The 17,900-nt window shown below is 41.1% G+C and overlaps 1 pseudogene; it reads left to right on the forward strand.

Annotated features, from left to right (window-relative positions):
* On the forward strand, positions 1–8,804 carry LOC141580114 (SEC14-like protein 1 pseudogene; annotated as a pseudogene).
* The last annotated feature ends 9,096 nt before the right edge of the window (positions 8,805–17,900 follow it).

Consider the following 17,900-nt stretch of genomic DNA (forward strand, 5'->3'; position numbering starts at 1 on the left):
TTTTTGAGATTGGGTCTCACTCTGTTGTCTAGGCTGGAGTGCAGTGGCGTGATTTCAGCTCACTGCAACCTCCACCTCCTGGGTTCAAACAATCCTCCCTCCTTAGCCCTCTGAGTAGCTGGGATTACAGGCATGTGCCATTATATCTAGCTAATTTTTTTTTTGTATTTTAGCAGATATGGTGTTTTACCATGTTGGCCAGGCTGGTCTCAAACTCCTGACCTCAAGTGATTTGTCTGCCTTAGCCTCCCAGGTTATTGGGATTATAGGCATGAGTCACCGAGCTTGGCCATGATGCTTTTATTTGTAGTCCTGTATCCTGACTACTTAGTATAATGCTTGATACAGAATAGGCATTTACTGAGTTTGTGAAATGAATAGCTATAGATTATGAAGATTTTTATCTCAAGTTCAATATTGACTTCTTTTGCAATAACGTTCAGGTTCCCTAAATATATAAAGAGTAAAATAAACTCTAAATTACTTATAACTACATGAAATTCCCTAAATAAGAAAACAGGCCAGCCATGGTGGCTTAAGTCTGTAATCCCAGCACTTTAGGAGGCTGAGGCTGGAGGTGCTTGAGCCCAGGAGTTTGAGGCCAGCCTAGGCAACATGGTGAAACCCCATCTCTACCAAAAAAAAGAAAATAAAAACTTAGCTGAGTGTGGTGGGTCATACCTGTAGTCCCAGCTATTTGGGAGACTGAGGTGGGTAGATCACTCCCCTGTGCCTGGGAGGTTGAGGCTGCCGTGAGCTGTGATTATGCCACTGCATTCCAGTCTGACTGACAGAGTGAGACCCTGTCTCAAAAAAAAAAAAAAAGCTTTATAAATTAATATGGAATTATAAATTAATAGGGAATAAATTCCTTTATTCCTTTCAAAGGAATTAAGGTAAAATAAACAACTTTGTACTAAATGTTTACATGTAGATGCAATTAGTAGTATGGAGAGTTTTAGAGATACTGGTAAGGAATTCAAGAAAGTAATAAAATACAGATCCAGATATACTTAAGAGTCAGAATGACTTTTTCCAGTAGGTAAAATCCCATTTCTCAAAGGAATTTTTCAAATTATTTTGTTGCTCTGACATTTTAAATTGTATTAATAATAATCCAGTAAATTAGACCATGTTAAGGAGCTTAGATATTTTGGGGATACACTGAAATTTTTGTTGTGCTGATAATTATAACAAAACTTAATCCGTTTATAAAATAAATTTTTGAAAGCAGTCATTATTCTTTATTCAGGCTTAAATGATGAGGCACGGAAAGGAATAAAAAAAGGAAAAATGAGGGCGATTTTTAACTTTGTCCTAATTATTAAAATGTAAGGTGACTATGGACAGGTGCAGTGGCTCACACCTGTAACCCCAGCACTTTGGGAGGCCAACGTGGCTGGATTGCCTGAGCTCAAGAGTTTGAGACCAGCCTGGGTAACATGGTGAAATCCTGTCTCTACTAAAATACAAAAAATTAGCCGTGCATGGTGGCACATGCCTGTAGTCCCAGCTACTCGGGAGGCTGAGACGTGAGAATTGCTTGAACCCAGGAGACAGACATTGCAGTGAGCCAAGATCATACCACTGCATTAGTGCGTGGACAAATGTCCTAATGAAATAAAAGTAAGGGGATCTTCTCCTCAGTATATTTATTAGGTTGGTGCAAAAGTAATTGCTTTTATTATTACTTTTATGGCAAAAAACAAAAACAAAAATGCAATTACTTTTGCATTAACCTAATGCTTTTTTCTTTCAATTTCAGTCTTGAGCACAGCATCCCCTTCCAATGTAACTGGAAAAATGAAATGACACAAATATGGCATATGACAATTTGGACTGCCAGATTTAGTTCTGAGTCAAGGTCTTGCTCTGTCACCCAGGCTAGAGTGCCAAGGCATGAACACAGCTCACTGCAGCCTCCACCTCCTGAGCTCAAGCGATTCTCCCACCTCAGCATCCCAAGTATCTGGAGCCACAGGTGTGTACCACCATGTCCAGCTAATTTTTAAAGTTTTTGTAGAGACAGGGTCTCCCTAGGTTGCTCAAGCTGGTCTCAAACTCCTGGGCCCAAGTGATCCTCTCACCCAGCCTCCCAAAGTGCTGGTATTACAGGTGTAAGCCACTACGCCTGGCCAGACTGTGAGATGTAAATATGTGAAACTGACAAATCAAGGCTAGCAGTTCATTAAAGAACTTTAACACTTTAAAAAATTTTTTTTTTACAAAAAGATCTTCAAGGTAAACTAATACTTTTAAAGTGTATCTCCAGAAGGGTTTTTGGAGATATTATTTTGTACTCATTTAGAAAACATTTATTAAATGTATATTGTATGCCAACACTGTCTCAACTACCGAAGGATACAAAATTATACTTTTATAGTAGCTATCCTTTACCACAGCTAACAATGTCAAGTATGTTCTTTACAGTCAGTCAATTTGCATAGGAGAGATAATGTTACTATTCTTAACACACAAATGAAGAGACAAAGATTTCAAAGAGTTTCATTTTCAAAGAGTTCACCACCTTGAGCAATTAAAAACCACCATAAATTTCATAGAAGGTGCCAAATGGTACAATAGAGAGTGCAGAAGTATTGCCTTTAGGGGTGGCAATGAGGGAAGGCCTTCCAGAGGATAGATGCTTATCCTGAATTTGACAGGGGTAGGAGTTTGCAGGGTGGAGAAACAATTATTGCAACCACATGCAAAGACACTAAAATCTGAAATGATTTGATCATTAGTGAAAACTTTACCTTAGGTCTTTGAGTTATTCTTCATGTACCATACATTTTGGGCAATGAAGGATCATCTGCTTGAGTTATTGCAGGGGCCCTGAACTGCTGTCAGGGCCTGCTAGAATCAGTATATTGGTTAGAACTTCACATCCTAGGCTTGGGCCTTAACTGTGCAGGTGAGTCAGGCAAATTCCACACTGAGTAGCATAGAGATTAGGAAAACAGATTCTGTGCCAGACTGCCTGAGTTTAATTCTCAGCTCTGTCACTAATCACCAGTGAATGTGACCTTGAAAAAATCACCTAATATTTTTAGGATTTAGTATCTTTATTTATAAAATGAGAACAGCAACAGAATCTACTTTACCATAGGGCTGTTATAAGAATAAAAGGCGTTAAATAGATAAAGTTCTGACAACAGTGCCTGGTACATAGGAAACTACATAAGTGTTAGTTACTAGTATTACTTGAGACTGGCATTTAAACAGAGAGCTACTTTGTTCATTCAGAATAAACTTTGTTCCTTTCTAATGATGCCCCAGTCTTCTAGCATAGTACTTTTTAAGTGTTAAGATACCTGAGAAGATAATTTTTGATTCAGAAAGTTGTTTGGAGGAAAGAAGCATAGAATATTTAATTCAAGCTCTGGTGAAGGCCAGTGAGATATTCCTACACCATAATAAAGACAAATTCACTATTGATTAGGTTACTTCTGTCTCCCAGAATTATTATCTTACTCCTGTGTTTCTTCCTGCCCAGCCATGTACAGCTAGCTCAGGGTGGGGAGAAGATAGAATCTGGAAAGAATCCCAGAAGTGCTAGACATTAAGTTAAGATCATTTTGCTGATATACTCAGGGTGAACTGTTTAAAGAACTACTATGCTCTATTCCACTAACACCCTTGGGTGGAATGTAGCTTGGGTTCCTAAGCTGTGGAAGGACTTTGGAATAGTCAAGGAACTCTAAGAATTGCTAAATGTCCCTGACAGACTAGAGAGAAGGAAGGTTTTACTATGGAATTACAACTCTTTTTTGTTTAAGACAGTGTCTTGCTCTGTCACCCAGGCGGGAGTGCAGTGGTGCCATCTTGGCCCACTGCAGCCTCAAACTCCAGGGCTCAAGCAATCCTCCCACCTCAGCCTCCTGAGTAGCTGGGACTACAGATACATACCACCACACCTGGGTGATTTTTATGTTTTTTGTAGAGATGGGGTTTTGCCATGTTTCCCAGGCTTGTCTTGAACTCCTGGGCTCAAGCAATCTGCCCACCTTGACCTTCTAAAGTACTGGGATTACAGGCCTGAGCTACCACGCCTGGCCTACTATTGAACTGTTGTTAGATTCTTTGGAACCCTCTACTAAGTAGAGGTGGCTCAGGAAATTTATCTTGTGGCTCTCAAAAACATGTTTTTCTAGGTTGGGCTTAAAGACGATACTTCTGTAAACTGTCAGAGATTCATGACATTTGGGTTGAAAAGACTGTAGTGGGATAGTGTTTAATGTGCACAATAACCTTGTCAGCCTTAAGTCCTCCAAGATGCTGGCCATAAATGCTTGAAGAAGTGAAGGCAATATATATTCCAAATAACAGTTCAATGTGTTCACACTGATCAAGCCTTGTCTGGAAGGTTTTCTACTTGGGTTCCTTCTGGAATAAAGGTAAACTTGAAGGCACACTGGAGCTCTTATTTAATAAAGATCCTCTCGTTCCAGAGAGCTGGTTCAGAAGGCCAGAGACCAGTGGCATCCAATAACTCCCGGGTGGACCGTTTGAGACTTCTACCATGGCCATAGAAACAAAGTTTACCTTCTCTCATTTTCATGAAGAACTGCTGGGGGTATCTCTAGGATTTCGAAGGATTTTTTATCTGCTTTTTAGAGGGGAGAGACAATATAAAGTGCCACGTTCTAAAAGAGAGAGTTTAGAGAAAGAACTGTTGTTGGGAAGTGGGAATCAAGGAAGGCCTCAAAGAAGACAGGATGCTTGTACTGAATTTTAAAGTTGAGGAGGAGCTTACATAGTGGACAAGTGTTATAGCCTGCATAACCAAAGATCCAGAAATCCAAAGTCATCTGAATCTTAGTCAAAAAGTTTCACATTATGCTATTAGCAATTTCAGTATGTTTTGAAAGGGCCTAATACTGCAGGGCTGGGAAAGAGAGTAACTCTCCTGAGTGTTGGGGACAGGGGTTTGATAAATAGAATGGGATGGAGGAGGGCTGATGCTGCATCTGCCATTTTGTGATAATGAAGGAAAGGCCAAGTACACTGCGGAGATGTCAACCATGACGTCTTCCAGCTGCCGTACCAGCCACATTTTGTTTAGGACACTTGAGTTTTCTGTTATTTTTATCAAATGAATTCCTAATTAGGAAGAATTCAGTATGGTAAGTGGAGTGCTAAAGGTAAGAGACTCTGAAATATGAAACTGGATGACTAGAGGGGTTGTAATCACAGGGTGTGAAGATCTACAATTTTTAGAGGCTAGTAGTGACAGTGGAAAAATCGGTCAAATTATTATCTATACCTCTTGGGAGCAAGACTATATAATAACAGCATGGCTATAGTTTTAGGGAAAATGTTTGGAAACATCTCAGGTTTTCAATGTGTGTTACCTTTACTTGCTGTTGAAGAGACAGGAAGAGATATTATAATCAAAATAAAGTTGGTGACATTTTATTAATATAAAGTAAAATGGACTTCAAAATTTGTGCCCCATTGAGTTCCACCTTCCATCACACCCTCTTCAAAGACATCTTCATCATCCTGCAAGCAACAAGCAGCATCCATGGCCGTCATCATCCCAGATGCTGCCCTTAAGGAGGGGCTGAGTGGCAATGCCCTCAGCAGCCCCAGTACACCTGAGCCTGTGGTGGGCACCCGTGACAACTAGATGTCAACTACGTCAAGAGGTACCTGGGCGATTTGACTCCACTGAAGGGGAGCTGCCTCATTAGACTTTGCCGGAGGCTCCAGGAGATCCACAAGGGCAAAATTCCAAAAGATGAGCATATTCTTCAGTTCTTACATGGGAGGGATTTTAATATCGACAAAGCCAGAGAGATCATGTGTCAATCTTTGACATGGAGGAAGGAGCACCAGGTAGACTGCATTCTTGACACCTGGACCCCTCCACAAGTTCTTCAGGATTTCTACATGGGAGGCTGGCATCATCACGATAAAGATGGGCAGACCCTCTATGTGCTCAGGCTGGGGCAGATGGACAACAAAGGCTTGGTGACAGCACTCAGGGAGGAAGCCCTGCTGAGTTACGTTCTCTCCATAAATGAAGATGGGCTAAGGTGATATAAGGAGAATGCAAAAGTCTTTGGTCGGCTTATCAGTTCATGGACCTGCCTGGTGGACTTGGAAGGGCTGAACATGTGCCACTTGTGGAGACGTGTGTCAAAGTGCTGCTGCGGAGCACCTCATCGAGGTGGTGGAGGCCAATTACCCTGAGGTACTGGGCCGCCCTCTCATCCTGCAGGTGCCCAGGGTGTTTCCTGTGCTCTGGATGCTGGTTAGTCCATTCATTGATGACAACACCAGAAGGAAATTCCTCATTTATGCAGGAAATGACTACCAGGGTCCTGGAGGCCTGCTGGATTACACTGACAAAAAGATTATTCCAGATTTCCTGAGTGGGGAGTGCATGTGTGAAGTGCCAGAGGGTGAACTCATCCCCAGATCTCTGTACTGCACGGCAGAGATGCTGGAGGATGAAGACCACAAGTTCTGGACTGAGACCATTTACCAGTCTGTAAGCATCTTCAAAGGAGGCCCGCAAGAGATTTTCATTCCGATTGTAGACTCCTCTTCAGTCATCACTTGGGATTTTGACGTGTACAAAGGGGACACCGTCTTTAACATCTATCACTACAAGAGGTCACCACAGCCATCCCAAAAGGACTCCCGGGGGGCCCACAGCATCACCTCTCCAGTTGGGAATAATGTGCAGCTCATAGACAAAGTCTGGCAGCTGGGCCGCAACTACAGCATGGTGATCGCCTCTGATCTGCAAAGAAGGAGAAAGTGCGCAGGGCTCCCATGTGACCAGGTGGCCGGGCTTCTACAGCCTGCAGTGAAACAGCATGCCCACATGCACCGCCAGCAGCCTGCCCCAGGTGGAAGACGTGCTCACATCCCTGCAGGTCTCTTCGCACAAGTGTCAAGTGATGTACTACATGAGGTGATCGGCTCCGAGGATTTTAGAGGTTCCACGACAAGCCTGGAGTCCAGCCACAGTGGCTTCTCGCAGGTGAGTGCCACCACCACCTCCTCCAGCCAATCCCACTCCAGCTCCATGATCTCCAGGTAGTGCCATGCCGTCTGCGCCTAGTGTGCAGAGGGGACAGCCACCCCTCCTCGGACAGCCAGCTGCAGCCACTTGCCCAGCGGTGACACTGTGCAGACTTCTCTCACCTCTAGAGAGCAAATAGCTCTCCAAATGGTAAACGCAGTCGTTTGATCCCAAAAGTATCTTGGCAGGTAGTTTTAACTCTGATCCTAACTTAACTCAATAGCCGTAGATTTTGGATAAGTTGTGCACAAAAACCTGATTTTTGTATCTATTAACCTGTTAAACTCTTTTATTGTTAACAGTTTATATGTAGATTGTTTTGGATGTGCCACATATAATAATTTTTTTTTGAGACAAAGTTCCGCTCTTGTTGCCCAGGCTGGAGTGCAGTGGCACGATATCAGCTCACTGCAACCTCTGCCTTCAGGGTTCAAGCAATTCTTGTATGCCACTTGAGAAAGAATACACCAACACATTTGCATTTTTTTCCTTTTTTCTTCTTTTAAGGAGATGACAAAAACCCAGTTTACCAGCTTTACTTTTTGAAAGCTAAGCTTAGCATTACATATTTAAACAATTGTCAAAACGTTGCTAAGTTGCCAGCATTCATGCACAACTAGAAAACACCCTTAATTTATATTAAACCAGAAATGTATTACCATTAATGCATTAATATCTTTCACTACTAAGTACTGAAAAACGTTGAAATTGTTTCTGTAGAAGATTAGTCCTGGCAATGTTAACTGTGAAGCAGGCCGACACTATGTGGCTCACATTTCAGACACAATGGAAAAGCAGATCCATGCTGGTATCAGTGGACTTTTATCTAGGTGCCACTTCAGTGCCAGTTTCTGATATGCCTTTTTAAGATCCTTGGGTGAGGCATGTCTCTGCTCACCTAGAACTTCATAGTAATCTACCGTGTTTTAAGAGATTGTTGGAATAGGTTCAAGGATGGAGGTGGCCGGTGGCAGGACACAGGGGAGCTGGGGTGGTGGCCCAAATCTCCTCACGGCTCCAGCACTACTGTGCTGGTGGTGGCAGTTCCTCACACTTTCCTTTCTCTCTGATTTCAATTTTTAAAAATTTATTGAGTTGGGCGTGGTGGCTCTTGCCTATAATCCCAGCACTTTGGGAGGCCGAGGCAGGTGGATCAACTGAGCTCAGGAGTTCAAAACCAGCCTGGTCAACATGGTGAAACCCTGTCTCTACTAAAAATATAAACTCAACTGGGCATGGTGGTGCATGCCTATATTCCCAGCTACTGGAAAGGTTGAGGCAGGAGAATCACTTGAACATGGGAGGCAGAGGTTGCAGTGAGCCAAGATTGTGCCACTGCACTCCATCTTGGACAACAAGAGCTCAACTCCAGCTCAAAAAAAAAAAAAAAATTATTGAGACTTGTTTTGTGGCCTAAAATATCTATTCCTGAAAACATTCTATGTGCTTATGAGAAAGATGTATATTGTGCTACTGTTGGATAAAATATTCTGTAAATGTCCATGAGAACCTTTTGATCTAAAGTGTAGATTAAATCCAATGTTTTTTGTTGATCTTGTGTCTAGATTATCTGTTGAATGCTGAGAGTAGTGTTGAGGCACCCAGCTATTATTGGATTGGAGTTTCTCTCCCTTTAGGTCTACTATTTGCTTTCTACTTCTGGGTGCTCCGATGTTTAAAATATCTTTAGAATTGTTATATACTTTTGCTTGATGCCTTTAGCATTATATAATGGCATTTTTTGTCTCTTTTTTACACTTTTTGACTTAAAGTCTGTTTTATTTGTTGTAGGTGTAGCTACTCCTGAACTTTTTTCATTTTCTGTTTACACAGAATATCCTTTTTCATCACTTCCCTTTTAGTCTATATGTGGCTTTACAAGTGCAGTGAGTTTTTTTTTTTTTTTTTTTTTGTAGGCACATATAGTTGGATCATTTAAAAAAAACCCATTCAGGGCCAGGCACCATGGCTCAGGCTGGGCACAGTAGCTCACACTTGTAGTCCCAGCACTTCGGGAGGCCAGGGCGGGTGGATCACAAGGTCAGAAGTTCGAAACCAGCCTGACCAACATAGTGAAATCCAGTCTCTACTAAAAATACAATAATTAGCCAGGTGTGGTGCCATGTGCCTGTAGTCCCAGCTACTCGGGAGACTAAGGTGAGAGAATTGCTCGAACCCAGGAGGCAGAAATTGCAGTGAGCTGAGACCACACCATTGTACTCCAGCCTGGGTGAAAGAGTAAGACTCTGTCTCAAAAACAAAAACAAAAACTCATTCAGGCAGTCTTTATCATTTAAGTGGGAAATTTAATCCATTTACATTCAATGTTATTATTGATAAGGGAGAACTTACTCCTATCATTTTGTAAATTGTTTTCTGGTCATTTTGTATATGCTTTGTTACTTTCTTCCTCTATAATTGTTTATCATTGCAGTTTGATGGTTTTCTTTTGTTGTATCATTTGACTACTTTTTCTTTCTCACATGTGTGTCTGCTCTACAAGCAAGTTTTATATTTTTGTGTGTTTTGCTGATAGTATATATCATATCAGCCTTTTCAGAAATAGGATCCCCTTAAGCATTTCTTGTAGGACTGGTATAGTGGGTTTGAATTCCCTGTTTTCTCTTCTTCATTTTTTGAAGAGTAGCTTTGCTGAAGACAGTATTCTTAGCAATTTTTTTCTTTTAGAACTTTAAATATATCATTCTATTCTCTCCTGACCTCTAAGGTTTCTTCTGCTCAGAAATCTGCCATTAGTCTGATGGGAGTTCCCTGAAAATGTGACTTGACATCTTTCTCTTGCTGTTTTTGGAATTCTCTCTTTGTCTTTGACTTCTGACAGTTCAACTATAATATGCCTTGGAGAAGACCTTTTTGGGTTGAATCTATTTGGAGATATTTGAGCTTCCTGTATCTCGGTGTCTAAATCTCTTGTAAGACTTGGAAAGTCTTCAGCTATTGTTTCATTAAATAGATTTTTTTTTTTTTTTTTTTTTAAAGACAGAATCTCATACTTTTGCCCAGGCTCGAGTACAGTGGCTTTATCTCAGCTCACTGCAACCTCCACTTCCTGGGCTCAAGCAATCCTCTTACCTCAGCCTCCTAAGTAGCTGGGAATACAGGTGCAAGTCACCATGCCTGGCTAATTTTATTTTTGGTAGTGACAAGGTCTTACTATGTTGTCCAGGCTGGTTTCAAACTCCTGCACTCAATCCTCCCACCTTGGCCTCCCAAATTGCTGGGATTAGAAGCATGAGCCACTGTGCCTGGCCATTAAATAGATTTTCTATGCCTTTGCCCAATTCTTCTCCTTCTAGAACACATCAAATTAAAAAATTTGGCCACTTTCTGGTGTCCCATATTCAGATAGGCTTGCTTTCTTCTTTTTCATTCTTTTTTTTTTTTTTGAGACAGAGTCTTGCTGTGTCACCTGTCACCAGGCTGGAATGCAGTGGCAAGATCTCTGCTTGCTGCAGCCTCCGCTTCCTGGGTTCAAATGATTCCCCTGCCTCAGCCTCCTGAGTAGCTGGAACTACAGGCATGTGCCACCATGCCTGGCTAATTTTTTTGTATTTTAGTAGAGATGGTGTTTCACCTTATAGGCCAGGATGGTCATGATCTGACCTTGTGATCCATCTGCCTCAGCCTCCCAAAGTGCCGGGATTACAGGCATGAGCTACCGTACCTGGCCTCTTTTTTTTATTTTTGTGTGATTGAGTTATTTCAAAAGACCTGTCTTCAAGTCCAGAAATTCTTTCTTCTGCTTGAACCAGTCTATTGTTGAAGCTCTTGATTAATTTTTTTATTTCATTAATTGAGTTTTTCAGTTACAGAATCTCCATTGGGTTCTTTTTTATGATATCTATCTCTGAGTTGAATTTCTCATTTAGATCATGAATTGTTTCCCTGATTTTTACTGTTTACCTGTGTTTTTTTACACCTCACTAATTTTCTTTAATATTATTACACTAAATTCTTTTTTCAGGCATTTCATAGATTTCCTGTTTGCAGGAATCTGTTGCTGGAGAATTATGTTCTTAGGAGATGTCTTGTTTTCTTGGTTTTTCATGTTTCTTGTGTCCTTATGTTAGATATCTGTGCATCTGATATAACAGTCATTTTTTCCAATTTTATTAATTGTCTGTTATAGGGAAAGACTTTGCCTATAAGTGTATCTATAGTGTTGGCTGGGTAGGGTTGCTTTGACTTTGATTCTGGGTGGGCATAGTAATGTAGTCCTTGTATGATATATTTGCTTATAATCAGCATCAGTGGTGTCTATGAGTTCCTTAGTGGCTTACACTATGGTTGTTAGTAGAGGCTGTGGTGAGGCTTTGCTAGGGATGAGGATGACAAATGAGCAGCTCTTAGGATCTGGGGAGTGCAAGCTTCATTCAGCTCCTTTTGTCCCAGGGGCAGTCTCCTTGGTGTACTGCATTTCCTGTTTCCTGGGGTGTGGGAGACTACATGGGCTAGAATGCTGAAGAGTTGGCTGTACTGCTGCAGCTAGCTGGTGTTGAGATGTTCCAGCCCTCTGGGTGGGCTTGGGAGGTTGTCAGAAGCACTTCAGGGATGTGGAGATGGAGGAACTTTTGGGTTTCAGGGCAGAATGTAGTTTGGTGGGAGCTGGACTCTCATAATGGTGTTGTGCTAGCAGCTGCTTGGATCTTAGGGGGTCTGTGGGTTCTGAGCAAACTTTCTTTTTGGAACAGTGCATTCCTGCGGACTTCAGGAAGATCTCTACATTCATCTTAGGGCCTACATTGGTAAGAAGCTCTTCCTTGGCTAGGATTGCATAAGTCTGTGGTAGGAATGTGGACCCTTGGGAATCTCTTGCTTATAGCTTCCCTGCACTGGGGAGTTTCTCCTGGCTCTGAGCCAATCCCAGCTGGACAGGCTACTTCTCTCTCCTCTTATTCCATGCTTTAGAAGTTCCTTGTCACTTTCCTGATGAATTCCAATGTTATCGCTCACTTTATTCTACATGTGATTATGTACTTGCTGTTTTGGTCCTTCTTTGTAGTGGAGGTAAGTGCTAGGTGCCTGTAGGTCACCATCTCAAAGCCCTTTCCTCAGTGACAAATCTTAACATTATAGAAAGAGACAACCAAATCTTTATATGTGTATTCCAGATGGAAGTATATGATACCATCTATGAGATGTTCTTGCAAAAAATTTGAGCTGTTCTTACCAAAAATGAAGGTTTCAAAAACATTAATCTGATCAAGGATCTAATCTGTTGGTTCACAGAAACTAGACAGGGCATACAAAGCACCACAGGAATATAATTAGCAAAACCCAGAATGTGGGAAGCTCTACAGAAAGAAATGGCCTAGTATTCTCAGTAAATAACATTTCAAGGGAAAGGAAGATAAACTTATAGATTAAAATGTATGTAGGACACTGCTTCTTAGCCTGGCTTCCCCTGAAATTATGAATACTTTAGATGAAAGTATGAACCCAGTGATTAAGGAAATAAACAGAAAGAAAGAAGAGTAACTATAAGGACAGGCTATGGATCAGGAAACTCTTTGCTCAATCCTGTGGGACTCTCTGAGGAGCCATATGAAGTGTATCTCCAAAGCATCTGTACTGGAGAAAGAGGGACATATCTATCAGCTCACATTCCTCACTGGTCAAAGTTTGCTCTCAGGGTATTAACTTGCACTTTTTGGATCTTGCTCACCCATAAAGAACAAGCAGTTTCCTGCACTATGAATAGAGACCCCCAGGCCAGGAAGAGAAAGATGTGAAGCGTAGGCTGGAGGCCTGGCACGGTCAGGCTGCACCTGTATGAAGCTGGCCGGAAGGTGCACAGTACTAGCCAGTGCAGCAGTGTCGGAAGTAAGAGATAAATGATCCAAGTGGATCTAAAATGGCACACACCAGAGGTATCTGAAACGGGGACACTTAGCCAAATGCAATGTATGGAATCTTGTTTGGATCCCGATTATAATAAACCAACTGCCAAACAATATGTTTGAGACAACTGTGGAGATTTGAACACTGGATATTTGAGAAGCTTAAAGCATTTTTTAAGGTATTATAATGGTATAGTGATTATTTTTTAAAAGTGTCTATTTTTTGGATATATATACTGAAATAACATGAAAAAAACAACTATTAAAGGGGAAGAAAAGTTGTAACTGCAAGGAGACACTGCTTAAATCATCAGAATGAAAGCTTTTAATACCCCTCCTTTCAATAACTGATGAATTGGACAATCAACAACTCTTAGAGAAGATTCAAACAATTAACAAGCTTATTATAATGGATATATAAGGAACATGTCTGTGAACAGCTGACAAATATATATTATTTTCAAGCACGTATGGAACATATCCAAAAATATACCATGTATTTGGCTGTAACATATATAACAACAAATGAAAAATAGGAATCTTTCAGACTCCATTGTTTGACCGCAATGCAATTAAGTTACAAACCAATAAAAACCAGATAAATATTTAAAAATATATGTTTAGAAGGGCCGGGCACAGTGGCTCATACCTGTAATCCCAGCACTTTGGGAGACAGAGGCGGGTGGATTACAATGTCATGATTTCAAGACCAGCCTGGCCAATATTGTGAAACCCTGTCTCTACTAAAAATTAAAAAAAGTAGCTGTAATCCCAGCTACTCAGGAGGCTGAGGCAGGAGAATTGCCTGAGCCCAGGAGGCGGAGGTTGCGGTGAGCCGAGATCGCGCCATTGCACTCCAGCCTGGGTAACAAGAGCGAAACTCCGTCTCAAAAAAAAAAAAAAAAAAAAAAAAAAAGAGGTGGAGGTTGCATTTAGCCAAGATCGTGCCATTGCACTCCATCCTGTGTAACAGTGAGACTCCGTCTCAACAAACAAACAAACAAACAAACAAACAAAAAAGAAATCTTAATGGAAAGTAGAAGTCAGAAATATATGATAATGAAAGTACTAGATAACAAAACTTGAGATACAAATAAAGCAATGATTAGAAAGAAATTTGTAACCTGAAATGGATATATTGGATAGGAATAAATGCTGAATACTCCTGAACTAAACATTAAATGTTGGAAGTAAAAGAATAACAGAAAAATAACAAAAAGTAAAAGGTAAGCTCTACTTCTAGTAATATGGCTGGTTATTTAGGCTATTTGGGTCAGTCCTTCTGTTGAAAAACAGGAAAATGTTGGCTGAAACATAGAAACAACAACAGTTTTCTTAGAGGCATTAGCACTGTCAAGACAGAAGGAATTATCAAGCTAACATCATTTTTCTGGCTTATATTATAAAAAATTTCAAACACAGAAAAGTTAAAGCACAGTACAGTGAACAGGTATACAAACTCTGTATATATTCAACAACAGTTAAATCATTTGAAGGTAAATTGTTGGCATCATAATATCTGACACCTAAATACTTTAGCTCAGAAGAATTAGAATGTTCTCCTACATAAGCATAATACTATTATAACAGCTAAAAAATTAACAGTAATTCTAATATCATATCTATTATATTATATCCAAATCCTGCCAAAAAATCTAAAAAAACTCCAACCATCCAGGGAGGAAAACAGAGCACAAAAACTGCTTTTGCCCTGAGGACATTAGCTGTTCCGAGCCTACTTTAACTTTGCTTTTGATGACTTAGCACAGTCAGAAGGTCTGATGTCAAAGGCCAAGGCTTGCACAAGGTGAGGAGTCTAATCCGAGACTCTCCACGGTAAGCTGAGTCCCCAAATGGCCTAGAGTAAAGGCAAATGAGGTTTATCCCCTTTCTTCTCTTTATCCACAGAGAATTGCAGAGAAAATGGCATTGATGCTGAGCTGGGGTGGGTGATGGATAAACTGGCCTGATATGGTTTGGCTATGTTCCCACCCAAGTCTCATCTTGAATTCCCAGGTGTTGAGGGAGGGCCCTAGCAGTAGGTAATGATGGGGGCAAGTCTTTCCCATGCTGTTCTAATAATAGTGAATAAGTCTCACAAGAGCTGATGGTTTTAAAAAGAGGCGTTCCCTCGTTTTTTTGCCTGCCTCCATCCTTGTGAGATGTAACTTGCTCCTCCTTGCCTTCCGCCGTGATTGTGAGGCTTCCCCAGGCACATGGAACTGTAAGTCCAATTAAACCTCTTTCTTTTGTAAATTGCTCAATCTCAGGTATGTCTTTATCAGCAGCATAAGAATGGACTAATACATGGCCCATACGGGAATTTGTAGCCCCAATTTATTTCACCTGGGCTGTTCACAAAATTTCAATCTATGAATTCAGGACACAGCACTATCAATAAAGTACTCTTGTGAAAAGACCTACTCCTGACTCTAAATACCTACTCAAGTCTCAAGACTGATGTACCAATTTACAGGAAATACAGGAGATAAAGAACCTAGTAAGTGATGCCTTTCTGTAAACAACCAAATTCAGAAAGATAGTCTACAGAGAAAGGGATCCAAATTCTTCAAAAAATTAATGGCACAAAAAATTGTGGTAGGAGAATACGAACTGTCTAAAATTACAAAAGACTCGTAATATAGCAAACACATATAAACCAAAGGTGGTATGGACCTTGGTTGAATTCTAATTAACATAAAACTAGGTTTATTAGATGATATCTGGACTGGGTATTATTAGATGATATCAAGGAATTACTGTTTAATTTGTTAGGTGTGATAATGGCATTGTAGATTTTAAAACAAGTTATTGGCTGGGCACAGTGACTCATGCCTGTAATCCCAGCACTTTGGGAGGCCGAGATGGGTGGATCACAAAGGTCAAGAGATAAAGACTATCCTGGCCAACATGGTAAAACCCCGTCTCTACTAAAAATACAAAAATTAGCTGGGCGTGGTGGTACGCATCTGTAGTCCCAGCCACTTGGGAGGCTGAGGCAGGAGAATTTCTTGAACCTGGGAGGTGGAGGTTGCAGTGAGCCGAGGTCATGCCACTGCACTCCAGCCTGGTGACGGAGCGAGACTCTGTCTCAAAAAAAGAAAACCAAAACCAAGTTATCTGTTAGACATACATGCTGAAGAATTATCTTTCTTGTCTTACAGCTATCAACTGTCAAACCATTAAGACAGTAAGAATCAGACTGATCAGGATTAAGAATGATTGATAGAGAAGATTGCAGAGATTTAGACTTCAAGCTGGGTGCAGTAGCTGGTTGAGATTTTGGGGCTGCCTTAGTTAGGGGTCTAACCAATGCATTTAGTGTACAATGCCTGCATGGAAAGAAGCGTATACATGGATATTACTTACTTAAAGGATGAGCTGTCATCGACCATGTTTTTTGGCGAACTAAACACATTTTAAACCCAACACACCTTTCCTTCCTTCCTTCCTTCCTTCCTTCCTTCCTTCCTTCCTTCCTTTGCTCCCTCCCTCCCTCCCTCCTTTTTTTCCTTTCTTTTCTTTTCTCTGGAGTTACACTCTCGTCACCCAGGCTGGAGTGCAGTGATGTGAACTTGGCTCATTGCAACCTCTGCCTCCTGGGTTCAAGCAATTCTCCTGCCTCAGCCTCCCCAATAGCTGAGATTACAGTCACCTGACACCATGCCTGGCTAATTTTTGTATTTTTAGTAGAGACAGAGTTTCACCATGTTGGCCAGGCTGGTCACAAACTCCTGATCTCAGGTGACCCACCTGCCTTGGGCCCCCAAAGTGCTGGGATTACAGGTGTGAACCACCACACCTCACCCCAACACATATTTTTAATCCTCTCCTTGAAAATTGCCATCATAGAGTCTGGAAACCTAAGTACTGGATTGGCTTTCCCAGTCTTCTTTATACCAAGGGGTGGCCATGTAAGATATAAATGAAAATCTTTTCGCAGAGGGGCCTCTAGGAAAACTCTTTGATAAAAGGAACAAATGATGTTGGCCCTCCTTTTTCCTTTCTTGAATTTGGATATGATTTCTGGAGCTGTAACAGCTCTTGCAACCATGAGGAAAATGCTCTAAAACAATGTAACTACCTACCCCCACATTCTTCAGAGCAATAAAAAAAAGTTTATGTTTAATTAAGCCACTGTTAGTTGAATGATTTTGTTATTTGCAGAAGAAAGCATTCCTAACCTATACATCACAGCAAAATGCTGGCAATTCCTATCTCATAAACTTTTATGAGGATTGATTAAATAAAATGCCTAACACTTGCCTAGGCAGCTTGTTTGTTCCTCTGTCCATCCTACTTCCTAGATCAGTTTGGCTACATTTTGGGAGGAAGTTATGGTTTGATTATACCTTTTTATTAAAGCAGAGGTCAGAACCATATACAGCATTTTAATTTGCAAAGGTGTCAGTTTTATGTAAGGTTAGGATAACATTTTCTAGTTTGTCCCATACTCTTATTTGTCATGCTCAATATTTTTGTTGTCTTCTTTGGAAAGAAGAGTTTACTGCTCCAGTATCTTCCTGGAAGAGTCCACAATTGTGCTAAATCTATTTTAACTATTCCCCTTTAGATTCTTTAAATTGTACTTGCCTACAGAGACATTCCCCTGCCACTTTTCTGTAAGCTTGCAGAGCCTGGCATTTTCTTCTGTTTTTCTTTGTTAGTTTAGTTGCTGCCTAAAAGCAAGACTAGGCTCTCATAAAGAGGCAAAATGGGGTTGGGCACGGTAGCTCATGCCTGTAATCCCAGCACTTTGGGAGGTCGAGGCGGGCATATCACAAGGTCAGAAGTTTGAGACCAGCCTGGCCAACATGGTGAAAGTACATTTCTACTAAAAATACAAAAAAAAAAAAAAAAAAAAGCCAGGCATGGTGGTTTGTGCCTGTATTCCCAACTACTCAGGAGGCTGAGGCAAGAGAATTGCTTGAACCCAGGAGGCAGAGGTTGCAGTGGGTCGAGATGGAGCCACTGCACACCAGCCTGGGTGACAGAGCAGG

The sequence above is a fragment of the Saimiri boliviensis genome, chromosome 10 (assembly GCF_048565385.1).
Source record: "Saimiri boliviensis isolate mSaiBol1 chromosome 10, mSaiBol1.pri, whole genome shotgun sequence".
Lineage (NCBI taxonomy): Eukaryota > Metazoa > Chordata > Mammalia > Primates > Cebidae > Saimiri > Saimiri boliviensis.